We start from the raw sequence: 13,265 nt of genomic DNA, 5'->3' as shown, positions 1-13,265 counted from the left end.
GATATACTTTTATGGAGGTGTATCTTGGTTTATTCAAATTAGTAATAGGTACCAGTCATTCCTGCAGTGAAGTGAAACAAGCAACTTCCACAGTCAGTGATGTCTGGAAATCATAGGAATCAGTGCTAACAAGACCCCTTATTTTTTACCATACCCTCCACAGAGATAATGTGTTGTTGTTCTTGTTTGTTGTTGTTATTACAATATATGACTGTACTTAATTTTGTAAATACCTGCGTTTGCAATCACTAGGGTTTGGAATCCAGGAAAATGGTATAAAAGAGCCAAAAGAAATACCATCACAGCTCTCATCCAGAATTACAGAGATTAGGGTAGACATTTATACCCAGATGGAGAGTCAGGGACATTTCAATCAGGTTTCAATACAAGTGGCTTTTTTCTATAAACTTGCTACAAAATTATCACTTGCTTTTGTTACTGCGCAGATGACAAGATACTCCTTTGTGTGTCTAAAAAGGGGAATATGGCTTCTTAATTTACCTTCAAGGACTAATCTTATTCACAGGAAGTTTGTAAGGGAAATAAGCCCTTTTTCTATTTGGTATTAATTGCTATGTAATTGGTATTTGTTACATAGAGGCCTTGTGCTTTTTGACTGAAAGATTTGCATCTTGTTTGACAGCAAAGCAGTTATCTACTAGACATAGTTGTGTGTTTTATGTTACCAATAAAAATGAGAAAGAGTGACATAGCATTTGGTGAAACTGTGAGAAATTGTATCTCTAGGCAGGCTGAACAAGTAACTTTAACACTGGGTTAAAATGCAATAATGGAATCTGGTAGAGAAGTTACTTTAGAATCCTTAGAAAATCTGAGAGTGTAAGTGAAAAAAAGAAGGGGCAAAGGGGAAACATAAAGACCTGGATTATGGAGAACGAGGTCTCACATTAGCAACCAAAATGGTTGCTAATAAAACTTTGTTAAGGGGTTGGCTTTGGGTAGAGATTGTTTTTTCAGGGTCTTCACTTCTGCAGTGTAGAATGGGTTTAGAGTGAGTGTGCAGCTAAAACATGATAGAACATGATGAAATCAGTTCCCCAGGTGTATTAATTTCCTTCTTCATAAAATCAGAAATTCAGATTGTTTTGCTGTCTCTGTGTTGGGAAAGCTTATGTGACATACATCTGACGTGGGAATTTACAAGTGCAAGCCATATACAGTTTAACTTTAATATATCTACTTTAATATATACTTTATATATACTTATATACTTTAACTTATATATATATACTTATATACTTTAATATACTTATAAATGGCAGAATCATTAGTTTTCAGGTCATGAATTTTAACACTTCTGATGTGTTGTACCTCTCTTCCTTTGTGTTATATCTAAAAGCAAATTAGTGACTTGTTGATTTGCATACTGAGATATGGGTTTGTTAAGGTCACACTAAGGAAGATAGACCATAAAATCTTGCTTAAAATGCCATTTGTTGTGGCTAACACTGTAAAGGAAAAGGATAGTGTAGGTAGTTTTATTTCCTTCCAGACACTGAGTTGTGTAGTATTGAACAGGTCCCAAATCAGAGCTCAGCACACTGGGCAGATCATGTCCAGGGAAAGGGCATCTGACACTTTGGTTTTTGAGCTCTTAAAGGATTTTCTTAAGACAATTCTATTTCTCATGTCCACTGTCAAACAATTCACTTAGGGGCTGTTTTTTGCACTTTTAGATGAAGACAAGGACACACAGTCAGTGCAATGAGCGGTGTGGAGTGAGAGCCCCCTGTGGTCCCAGCAGAGCCTGGGCTGTGTCCTGCAGCCACGGGAGATGTCCCAGCAGAGCCTGAGCGCCAGGTCTGCATCAGCACAGCCCCGGCCAGCACCTCCTGTGGCCGTCACTGATGCCTCTGATACCCAGGCAGCTCCTGCCCAGCATCAGTGCTCTGGGAGCAAACAACCCCTGGAGAAAGAGCTGCACCGTGATGCAGTCACACGTCTGGGTTTCGAGAGCACCAATGTCTTCAGGGCAGATAGACAGCCTGGCTGGGTGGGCAGTGATCCTAACTGGAACTTGTAAGTAACTTCCATATCATCATCATAATTAATACTAATACTACTACTAATAATATATTATAAAATATAGTGTGATGCCTGGAACAGATAAGTTTACCTCTTCCTATTAGTTGAACTCTGGACTGATGGAGGGTGTTTTTGAGCTTGTGCATAGTTTTACATTGACATGAATTAATTGATTTTGTTGGGAGCAGGGGGGTGATAATATTTGTATTTTCTTCTTTCTTCCAGTTTATCAATAAACTTTTTTACAATAATTTTTAATAAGAAATATTTTTTTAAAAAGTAGCCTGCAAAACTCTTAGCTGAAAGTAGGAACTTCTGTATTTCATAATGGCTCATTGGCAAATAGATGGCACATTTTTCACCTAGTAGAAAAGTAAAAATAATAATTAAAATTAAAGTGTGAAAAAGTTTACTCAACACAGTATTCAACTTCTCCTTGATTTAGGGGGAAAAAAAATCCAACCTCTCTGCTCAGTTATCGTCCCTGTGATTCATCAGCTGCTGTCTCCTGGGCAGGTCTGACTGCTGATTGGGCACGGAACTCCTCAAGGTGTGTCTTTTGTCAAGAAGCTTTTGCATTTTAAGAGCTCACAGTAGACCATGATAGCCTCCTGCTATGGTAAGAACTGTTGTATGTCTATTTGTTAACCTGTAGAGTCTTACTGTTAGAAACAGTGCTTGGTGTTAGCAACAAATAATTAAGTGTGTTAGCAGATGTTTCCAAATCAACTTTTTGTGGGTTTAAAACCTGGAAAGATTTTAATTTTGGATCTTAATTGTGACAGCTATTGCTCAGTATGCTAGCAGTGATTTTTAAAATTCTGAATTAAAGTAACTGTGAATATATAATAGTGAGGAGTATTGTCAAATCCAAAGAGAATTAGATTAAAATATTTTTTGTAAGGTGGTAATACTTTGAGAGAGAAACATTTATAATATTTTAGATGGTTTATATTTTTTACAAAAATTGTATGTGTCAAGTATTTTCAAGTTAAGTAATACAAGGAAACTTTCTTCTTGTGTTGCATTATCTTCAGGGCAATTTTATTTTTTCAGGGTTATGAATTGGCTTTTTTTTTCGGTGAATTTATCAATCTAAATTATTTGGAAGACAAAATTAATCTGATTTTCACATATCTTTTCAGCTGACTTTGAAAAAATAAGGGAGAATCCTGAGGGAAAATACAGGGATATATTAGAAACATTTTTACTTTGTAATTGATAGGTTTATGTCAGCTTAACTATCAAATAAAAAGATATTTGCAATCACAGGGATTGAAAAAATTTGAAACGTGCTACATAGAGAAGTTTGCATGTAAACATCTGTGATCTAATACTGCTGGAGGATGGCAGGAAAGGCTGGGGAGAACAGCAGCTGTAATACCCAGCAGGGTTATGTCTGCTCTCCTCCTTCACAGCAGCACTGCTCAGAGCTCAGTGCACATGACTGTACTTGTTTCAGCTCTTGGAAAAATGTTGCAGTCATGGCACAAGCACCAACTTCTTTGTGAGGGATGATACCCAGTAAAAGGAGAGTTTCATTTCAATATTACCTAAGTAAAAAATTAATTTTAGGATAATAATTAATTTTAGGATAATACATAACTGAAAACAAAGAACCTTTAACGATATATGATTTAAAGAGATATTTAAGAAGTAACTCTTTCACCAAACTGTCAAAACCACAAGGGTTTTATAGATATTCAGACAGAAGTTTCTTGCTATTGAATTACATGGATTGGGTTCTAGCGCCTTGGCATATTTCTTGGTTTTAAAAGATTTTGTGCTTTAGAATAGTAAGATTCTTTGTTTATGTGCTTGAGGAGTGTCTTCACAGTTGGTAAAGTCAGAGTGGATTTTTTATCAGAATTTTAACTCTGAGCACCAGTCAACATAAGAGGTGCCGAAATGCTGGTAAAATAGTGTTATATACATAATATACTTTTTCTAAACATGGTTGTTTTGATCTCTCCCAGCCTTTTCTTGTTTGCATACTCACCTCTGTGATACTGTAATATCAGAATACCCCTCTTTCTAGGTGTTCTTACAATGACACCAAACACATTCTTCTCACCAGCAGCTGGCACCATCAAAGAAAGATTTTTCAGTGTGCAAATAAACTTAGCTACAACAGCAATTTATGTGATTTATGTCATGTTCTTCTCTTGCTTGTGCTGGCTTTAATTCTATGTGCAGGGGTCAGAGACTGGTTTCTATTTCTATGTGCCATGCTATCAGCAAAGGAGGAAGATAGTAAGAACTTTGAAATGCATTAATCATTTATGAGCAAGACCCTCATGGTGCAATTAATTTAACCATTCCCTTATTTTGGTGATTTTTTTGTCTGTGCTGAAGCTTTAAGGATCCATGTGTGTCCTACACTTCAAGCTCATTTCCTCAGTCTTGCAGCAAGTGTGCTGCAACACAAGAAGAACCAAAGTGCAAGTACTACTGATAGAGGCAGGTGTGCTTCGTGAGGTTAGAAATTTAATTTCAAGACATGAGATGTTGTGCCTTTGTTGTTTTGGATGGTGAAATTATAAGATACTCTGAATTACATATTTTTAGGTGGGTTTTGCTTTCAAAAGATGAAGCATGCCATACCTTAGAGTCCCTACTGTAGAATCACCACACTGTATTTCTAGAGCTGGGTGTAGTTCATCAACCAGCTAGAGAAAGATACATGTATCTGCTAAAGAATACTCTCAGACAGCACTTGTCCAATTGGAGTCCCAGAAAATCATTCAGCAGTTCACAATCATTGTAATGGTGGATCACATCAGTGTCTGCTGTGTGCATGTGCATTCAGTCAAGTGTTTTTAAAACAGCAAATACTTAATTGTGTCCTCCTCTCTGGCCACATGCAGTAATAAACTGAGTTCAAACAGCATACTGCTCATCTAAACTTCTTGAAAGCAGCCATTAATTTCATGCCCATAACTTTTTCTATGTGTTCCAGCAGCTGATTGCAATCAGCAGTGCCAGCGTTTGGACACTCACACATCTGATTTGTTGCACTGAAGTTCCACGTCTCAGTGCATTACTGGTTCCTGCAGTAAATGGCACTTACAAACTGTGCAAGGATTGCGGAATCCTTTGCAATGGATTATTTGATTTGAATAATAATTAGATGCCAGGCTAAGTACTCTTTTTGTCATATAAAAGGGTTTCTGAAAAAAAGGAAAATAATCTAGTCACTGTTGGAGTCTTTTCTGTATATTTTTAATGAAAAGCCTGTCACTTTATTTGATGGAGTAGTGTCTTCAGATTAGTGCTGCTTTCTTAACTGTGTCTAATCTCATTTGATTTAAGCATTATGGAATAATAAAAAAATCAGTGTAGCGTAGGTTTATTTGGAAGCCAAGCAGGGGGCTAGCAAATCAGTAAACATCAGTTCATCATGTTTAATTAGCTAACAGGAATTTTCTGAAACCATTAAACAGGATCTTAACAAACAAATTGGATGTAGGCTTATTAATTTATAGTGAAGCTCTGGTGTGAAAACTGAAAACTTTAAATCTGACTCTGTTTTCCTTAACACAGAAATTACAAAGCAGTTTGTCTGTATAGTTTTAGTTGTAGTTCCTTCAATAATGTGAAGCATTTCTTTTAGTCCCCTTCCACTAACCTATGAAGTTGAAAAGATTAATATTTTTCTCAATCTTTGGATCATTTACAGAACTAAAAGAACATAAACAACTCAGAAATTCCTTTACATATCAATGTATCAAATGCAAATATGTGAACTGTGCAGTGTTAGAGCAGTGACCTTCAACCAGACTCTAAGTCAAGAATTTCTGTTTCCAAGGCTTCTCATTCTTGCTGAGTATTTTCCTGGCATAATGTATGGATCTTTTGTGATGTGTCGTTTGCTGCAGAATGAATGGAGGCCCTCTGGCTCATTTATCCTACTGTCTCACTTGGGATTTGAACTATTTTGCTAGAAAAGAATGTCTAGTGCTCTCACTTTCAACTCTAATCCCCCCATCATTAAGCTTGCTGTAGCAGTTCCCTGCTGCATAACTATTTTCTCAGCCATAGAGCCTAATGATGATTTTGAAGAGTAACTAAGATTTACAGGATATTGTATGCTTCTGCTTCTGAAGCTCTCCATCATGAACATGTTATATCTTAGAATGAGAAAAAATACCTCTCTTTTGAGTAACTTTATTTCACTTCCTCCATACACTTTTTTTCAGTTTGGTTTGTCTCTTGTTGTACTGTCCTTGTCTCAAACAGTTGAAATTCGGGCCAGCTGAAACCTTGTCATAACACTGACATAAAAGCTGTAGTAGACTGAAAAGCACTGTGTATTGTTTTGGTTGGGTTTACTGGGGCGTGGGGAGTTTGTGGTTTAGTTTGGTTTTTACAAAAAAAAAAAAAACTTTGTATGCAGGCAGATACCATTTAAGAAGAAAAATACCATTATTAAATATGTCTGTCTTGATATCCAAGTTAAGGAAATTACTATAAGAGAATTTGGGATTTTTTTCATTACAATTCCCCAATATTAGTGGTTTTTTCTTACCCTACATCACAACTTCTCTGAATATTAACAATTTTTTTTCAAATTGCATACCTCTGCTGTTAATTTTCCCTTAAGACTTGCCAAAATAAAGCTATTAAGAAAAAATGCCTTGAGGACAGCATCACTTAACAGGAATTCAGCCAGAAGACAACATACCAACTGATGCAATTCAACTATGGATTTTTTTTTTCTATTAATGGAGAAAAAATTATGTACTTAGAAAATAGAAACCTATTATCTAGGCAACTCTTGATCTACTTCTAGAGCTATTAACATGTTTACAGACTCTTCCACTAGTGAAACTGCACTATTGCTCATGTAACAGTAAGGAAAAAAAAACAAACAAGGAAAATTTTAGTCATTCTCACGTGTCAGCTTTTTCTCTAATCATGTTTTACTGCAGGCTTTCAGCTATTTATTTTGGTCTCTGTAAGATTCCTGTTCTGCATTCTCTTTACTCTCCCTACTCAATTCAACTTCAAAATTTCTCGATGTCTTTTCATCTGACTGGTTTTAGCCACTACTTTTCTTCCTCTTTACTGCACCTCACGTTTAGCTGTCTGTGCCTTTCTTATTAGTACCGATACTATTAGAAGGATTCTCTAGAAGTGGAGTCCATGAAACTGTAAAAGTGAAAAGTTAAAGGACAAGACTACTTGAGGAGCAGGATAAAATAGAGTTGTTTAGTTATACCAAGAGAGAGAACAACTTCAAAAAAACTGCAATAAAATTTTAAAATATCAGCATTAGCAAAAATGGTCTAGGAAACTAATCATGTTACTTTGCTTATGAAGTTTGGGGGCCATCAATAAATGCAGTGCTCTTGATGGGTGTTCCACTGTTTTCTGTGTGCAAGTCCTGTACATCCATGCCCAGCCATGTCATTAGAACTGAGAGCAGAACATTTCCATATAATGTTAAGTATTGTATGGATATTTCTTCATATTGTAGCTTAAAGTACTTGAGAGACTTTAACAGAGTTCTCTCAACTACACATTTCAGTACAATGACTACTGTGTTACAGATTGGTGCACTTCCTTCATCAAATGTCTAGATTTGTCAGTGTGACTTTTAAAATTAACATAGGTACATGTGCTAATAAAGTGCAGGTTTTACAGTACAACGCTGTCAGTCTTGAAACTTGCTTACCCTCCTGTTCCAGCAGGGATCAGACTCTCTTTCTGCAGCAAGCCTAATGCAGGCTTGCTTGGAAAGCCTGCTATTGAGCAAGCCCTCCAGGACAGGAGATGAGCTGGTTCTGGTTTAGTTCCATTTTGTGGAATACAACTGCTGATGTAAAACACAAGTCTGTGTTATTTTTGCATGCAGATTTAGTTCTGTATTGTAAACACTAAGAATGTCTTTGAAATAGGTAGGGTATTAAATGAAGGGAAATATATCAAGGAAGAGCTGCTGTTAATTCTGCAGAGAGTTGTAACTAAGCCATCTTTGTCTTTTGCTCTTCTAATGTGAATACCTAAAGCTTCAGGCAGAGGACACATTTAATAAGTTAAACTCCAACACTTAAAAGCACTGAAGCTCTCCTTTCAGGTTGCACGTGATACACTATAAAATTTGTGATGAGTTTATCTGGTAATTGCAGGATTACAGCCAACACAACCAAAGGCAAAGTAATACCACAGGTAGGAGCCCAGTGCTTCAGCTGCAATGCATTAGGATTTTAACCCAAACTAAGATACACCTGTGTCACTGACCAGGTGTTCAGATATTGCTGCAAATTAAGGGCTTGGCAGAAGCAATCAGCTTTGCTCTGAACCTCAGCTGGGCTCCTCTAACCACTTGAGAACCAAAGTTCTACTGGAAGGTGTCCTACACTGCAGCAGGGTGGATTATCCTGTCTCTGCGCTTGTGCTGTTCTTGGAGCAGATTGTTACAGAATATGGTGAGGCAAGGCTGGAGAGCTTCTGAGGAAGAGGGTCAGTGCACAGCACAATGTTAGGAGGAGCTCTGCAGAACAGAAGTCAGCAGGTAAGGAAAGCTCAGTGGGGATGACTGAGAAATCAGTAGAATCCAGCCTCCATTTAAGGATACTTCATGCTTTGGATGCAGTAGCATTGCATCACAGAGTAGGAGGGAACAGGAAGGGACTGGAAAGAAATCCTTTGTGCTATCTGCAGAAATACCAATAAAACTGGTATGTAGACAGATTTGGTAAGGAATTAGGCTTGCTACCACAAAATTAATCAAAAATACTCTGAACAAATTTGAATTGGCATTGCAAGTTTAGACTGGCTCAGCATTTTGTTTTATCTACCTGTGGTGCTTTTTATCTGTCTCTAGTACTCCTGGCACTGCCTATACCATATCTTCAAAGGGAAAGGAAGTAGCTCTTTGTTTATGAGACGTGCCCTGCATTTAAAAAAATATTACTAGTAGCATTTTTGCATGTAAGCTCAGATGATTCGAAGAAATTCCTGACTTGCTACTTTTCTCTAACTGGAACTCATGTATTTTAACATTTAAACTTGTTAACTGTTTGGGTCCAAAGGTGTGCTACAAACCAAGTTATGTCTTTTTGCATATGTATTCACATGTAAGTAAAGGATCTGTCTGACTCTTACAGACAGATTGACTTACTAAGAAAGTTAATGAGGTTATGACCATCTTTTCCTTTATGGCTGAGCTCTCCATAAGGCAGCTTCCCATGTATTACCATTTTTAGCCCAAATTTTAGTGATAATTAGCCATTTTTATTGATAGTTGTCTCAGTGCAAGTTACATAGTACTGTGAATTCTAGGTCTAACTGCTGTGTATACAAGGACATTCAATTTAGAAAACAGAGAAAACATCAATTTTCTCTGAAATTAAAAATTATATTAAAACTTCATTTTTTACAGCTTTGTGCCCAGTATCTTACAGAATCATTCTCATTGAATACAATAGTTTATTTTAATAAACCTGTTTATTTGATTTTGATTATCTTAAAGGTCTTTGCCAACCAAATGATTCTATGGTTTCTATTTCTAAGGTGATATTCTATATCATCCTCAGGAAATACACTACTTTTCTTTTCCTTTTAAATTATGGGTTGATTAAAAAGAAACACATCAGCAAGTGATTTTACTTTCTGTGGGTGTTGAATTAAAATTATTTTTAATTTCAAAGTTATTTTTTTTTATTGCTTATCATGCAGCTTTTTGAACCTGGAGGTAGCAACTAGCATGTTATGTTCTGCTCCTAACCCCTAAGCAGTTCTTATCACTTTGTTGTAAAATAAAAGTCAACAAGAATGAGTGCATAAATAGATAGGAAAATGTACCAGGCATGACTTTGTGCTTGGAGTACCAGACTAATGAGGAGAAGTGAGAGGCAAAGAGTAGGAAGGAGAAGACAAATCCTGTTGTTAACTACACACTTCAGGAGTTTAGAGCAGCCAAGCAGGAAGAATATTTATACACAAGAGCAAAGGCAGCTTGCAGAGTAAAAGGGCTCAGGACTACTAAACTCTTGCAGAAAAGGAGAAACCAAGCTGAGATAAACTCAGCTTTTTGTTCTAATCAATTTCAATGCAAAATCACCTTGGCTAGCTCAAACCAGTATCTTAACCCAGGAAGATTGATTTAGCACAGGGGTATGTGAGAAGTGCCACCATAGTCCTTCCTTTTGTTGCACTGCAAAAACTGCCATGTGGGTGCAGAATGAAGCACACCTTGAGAGCACATTTGTCTGTTGATCATGATTTAGCAAACACACCTGTGATGTATTTTTTTGTTATTTCTGCTGCCAGTTTGATTCTTATCACAAATCAATTTTGGTAGATTAGAAAGCACTCAAATCCTAGAGTTAATTAGTCATGTGAATACCTCAGCCTTTAAAGAAAAATAAACTGTGTTATTTCTAGAACACAAATTTATAGAATTTCTTGAAAGATAGACCTAAGTTAACCATAAAGTTTCAAACAGCAGAAGACAAATAAAAAGAATATTTTTTTTAATTGTGGATTTTTTTCAGATGTTCTGTGTCTCTGAGCAGTCTTATTAAAAAATATGGCAGTCCTACTATTTCCTTCCTATTCTGAAGGGTAGAAGAGCTGAAGAGGAATGTATTAAATGATAAAACATTTTGGAAACCCACTGCAGTAATTAGGAGTTATAGAACTTGAGACAGGCCATGGTCCTGGATCTGCACTTTTTTTTTTTTTAAATCCACTGTGCAGGGGCACAATTTTGTGTTTTCAGTAAAACAGGACCATTTCATGGATCCAGTTTAGCATCTGACCACACAAATGGTAGATTTGGTGCGATGGAGGTGAGGAACTTCTGGGTTGATATGGCTGAGGAATTGAAAGGAGCAAGACTAGAATGTTGAAGTTGGATCAGTCCACAGTAAAATGTTAGCATAGAATCACAGATGTAAACTCCTTCTTTCTTCATCTCTTCTCCCCACAGAGAGCTTAGCATGCTAGCTTTAATCAGATTTCTGATTATATGGCATATGTATTTACAGTCTGTTACTGTTGGGTGCATTATAGGCTCTGGCTGTTCAAGCTGAGAAGCAGCTGTGGAGTCTTTTCAACAGTGAGTACTGGCTCAATTTCAGCACTGAACTAACACACTGCTTGTGCAGGTAGGATGAACTCCCATCTAGCTACAAAAGACCACACAGATATGCAGAAAGAGAAAAGATTTACTAGACAGTAGTGACCAACCTTTTCTATTTAAGTGTTTGATTATCTTTGTTCTATTTATTCATTTGAGTCTGATCACATAAATACTGTTACAATTAGCTGTAGCCTTCAAAAAGATCTGCTAAGTTGCTTGTACTGAATGTATTTGGAGATTTGTACTAGTCTTTTCTGGTGATGTGCTGGGTTCATTAATACTTGATCACCTGATTGCTGTCATATCACCTGCATTAAGCACAAACATTTGCCATTTCTGGGAATCAGAAAACATACAAAGTAGATTCATTTTAACTTTACACCAATGGCAGGAGAATGTACAATGACTAATCAGGCTGTAGAGATAGGATTCTGCCCATGCAATGGGCCAAGTATTGTTAAAATCTGCAAGAGCAAAGTGACACTTCAGAATTGTTTGAACAAATTTGTACTTGTGGAGCAGCTTTGTGCCACATCTGCATTCTGTGTGCAATGCAAGAACATTTGCATGAATGGACCAGAAGTGTCTTCCTAGGATGAACTTTTGCTTATAGAATTGTTGTAAGAACGTAAGTGTACAGGGATATTTACTACCACAGCTGCTAGTACTTCATCCTGTAAGAATTTTCAGAGATCTTGATTATGTCTGTCTTTGTTTTAAATAGTTTTTTATTTGTTGTTTTATCTGCATAGACCATGTTTTAAATTCATTTATCTTTTTGCTACCCAGGACATGAGTGACATCATGTTCCCAATTGAATAAGATTGTGTGAAAAACTGCTGCTTCTGTTTTAGAACTTCGGCTTAATAATTAAGACTATGTTGATGTTATGAAATGGAGAAAGTTACGCTCCTGTATGTAAGGGAAATAAACGAGGTGGTTAGTCTATGCCTTCCATAAGCTGCACATAAAGAATGATGAACCACTGTCTTAGCTGGTTCTTGTAAGCTACTGGTGATAATATTGACATCCCACCAAGTAAAAATACCCGATTTGAAGTCTGACATAAAGATAAAGTAGCTTGATGTCTGTGGCATTTTTTGTGAGATGTCTGGCATGAAAATCTGCTATGTGGTTGCTGAGTTGCTGAGTCAGTATGTATTTAACTCCTGATGGGTACTTTGTAGACTATTTATCTTTACACAAACATTGGCCAGAACAGCATATACAAGTTGAGTAATGTTTTGTATTTGTTTCTCTGTAGTCTGCAACAGATTTGCTAAATGCTGGTTTGGCATAAAAATCCATGTTAGAAGTATCCCTTCAGTGCCTAGACTGCCAACAATATTTATGCTAATGGTTTCTTTTCAAAGAATGTAATATCCTTACATCCTTCACAACAACTTCTCAAAATTTCACCCAAAATATATTGGACTTAAAAGAACTTGAACAAGGAAACATGAAGCAAATCGGGGACTAAAAGAAATGAATTAGAGTAGTGATAGCTGTTCAGCATATTACGTGATACTGCATATTCCTAATAGCTCTGTCTGCTCTGAGCTATTCTGGTAAACCACTCCTCTAGGTTCTGGCTGAACAGCATGTGTAATGTCTGTGACAGTCTGAGCCTTGGAGATGGAATTGGGTGAACAGAGTAGTCTATTCAGATAAGTGTAGGGAACTCATTCACATGGAAATCATTCCTGGCACTGTTGAAACAAAGTATGAGTGAAAGAGGAAACAAAAAGGAGCCACGGCGAGCTGCACTCCCAGCAGCAGTAAATCAGCAGAGCTTCATTGTTCACCATAAATGTAAGTTACTTTACATCACATCAGTCTCACCCACAGTTTTAAGAGATGGTGGTGACACAGTCCTGCAGTAAAAGATTGCTTTAGATTAATTTGAAATCTGATTCTCAGTTATGTGTAGAAACCGTGTTACACCAGTGTAACAGCAAGCTTTAAAGTGAAGTTATTTTCACCTTCCTTAAAACCCCGTATATGGTTTTTTATTGTACTGAAAAGTTGGATGAGATTTAGTTTAATTAAGTAAAGGGTAGAAAAAGTGCCGAGCTAGCTAGTACCAGCAAAAACCTAGCATGATACTTAGGAAATCTGTATGTTTCTG

General features: G+C 36.8%; 1 protein-coding gene across 3 annotated transcripts in view; it reads left to right on the top strand.

The window, feature by feature from the left end:
- Positions 1–2,542: 2,542 nt before the first annotated feature.
- BCAR3 (BCAR3 adaptor protein, NSP family member) overlaps positions 2,543–13,265 on the top strand; it is an 81,388-nt gene continuing 70,665 nt past the window's right edge. Inside the window, exon 1 of one of the 3 annotated variants that reach the window (XM_066555299.1) lies at positions 2,543–2,596. The gene's annotated coding sequence lies outside the window, so the exon portion shown is untranslated. Of the gene's footprint in view, positions 2,666–12,886; positions 12,950–13,265 lie in introns of those variants that run through there. The other 2 variants (XM_066555297.1, XM_066555298.1) reach the window with 2 other exon arrangements.

This window comes from Molothrus aeneus, chromosome 9 (assembly GCF_037042795.1).
Source record: "Molothrus aeneus isolate 106 chromosome 9, BPBGC_Maene_1.0, whole genome shotgun sequence".
NCBI lineage: Eukaryota > Metazoa > Chordata > Aves > Passeriformes > Icteridae > Molothrus > Molothrus aeneus.
This window is presented reverse-complemented; position numbering and strand designations above follow the sequence as displayed.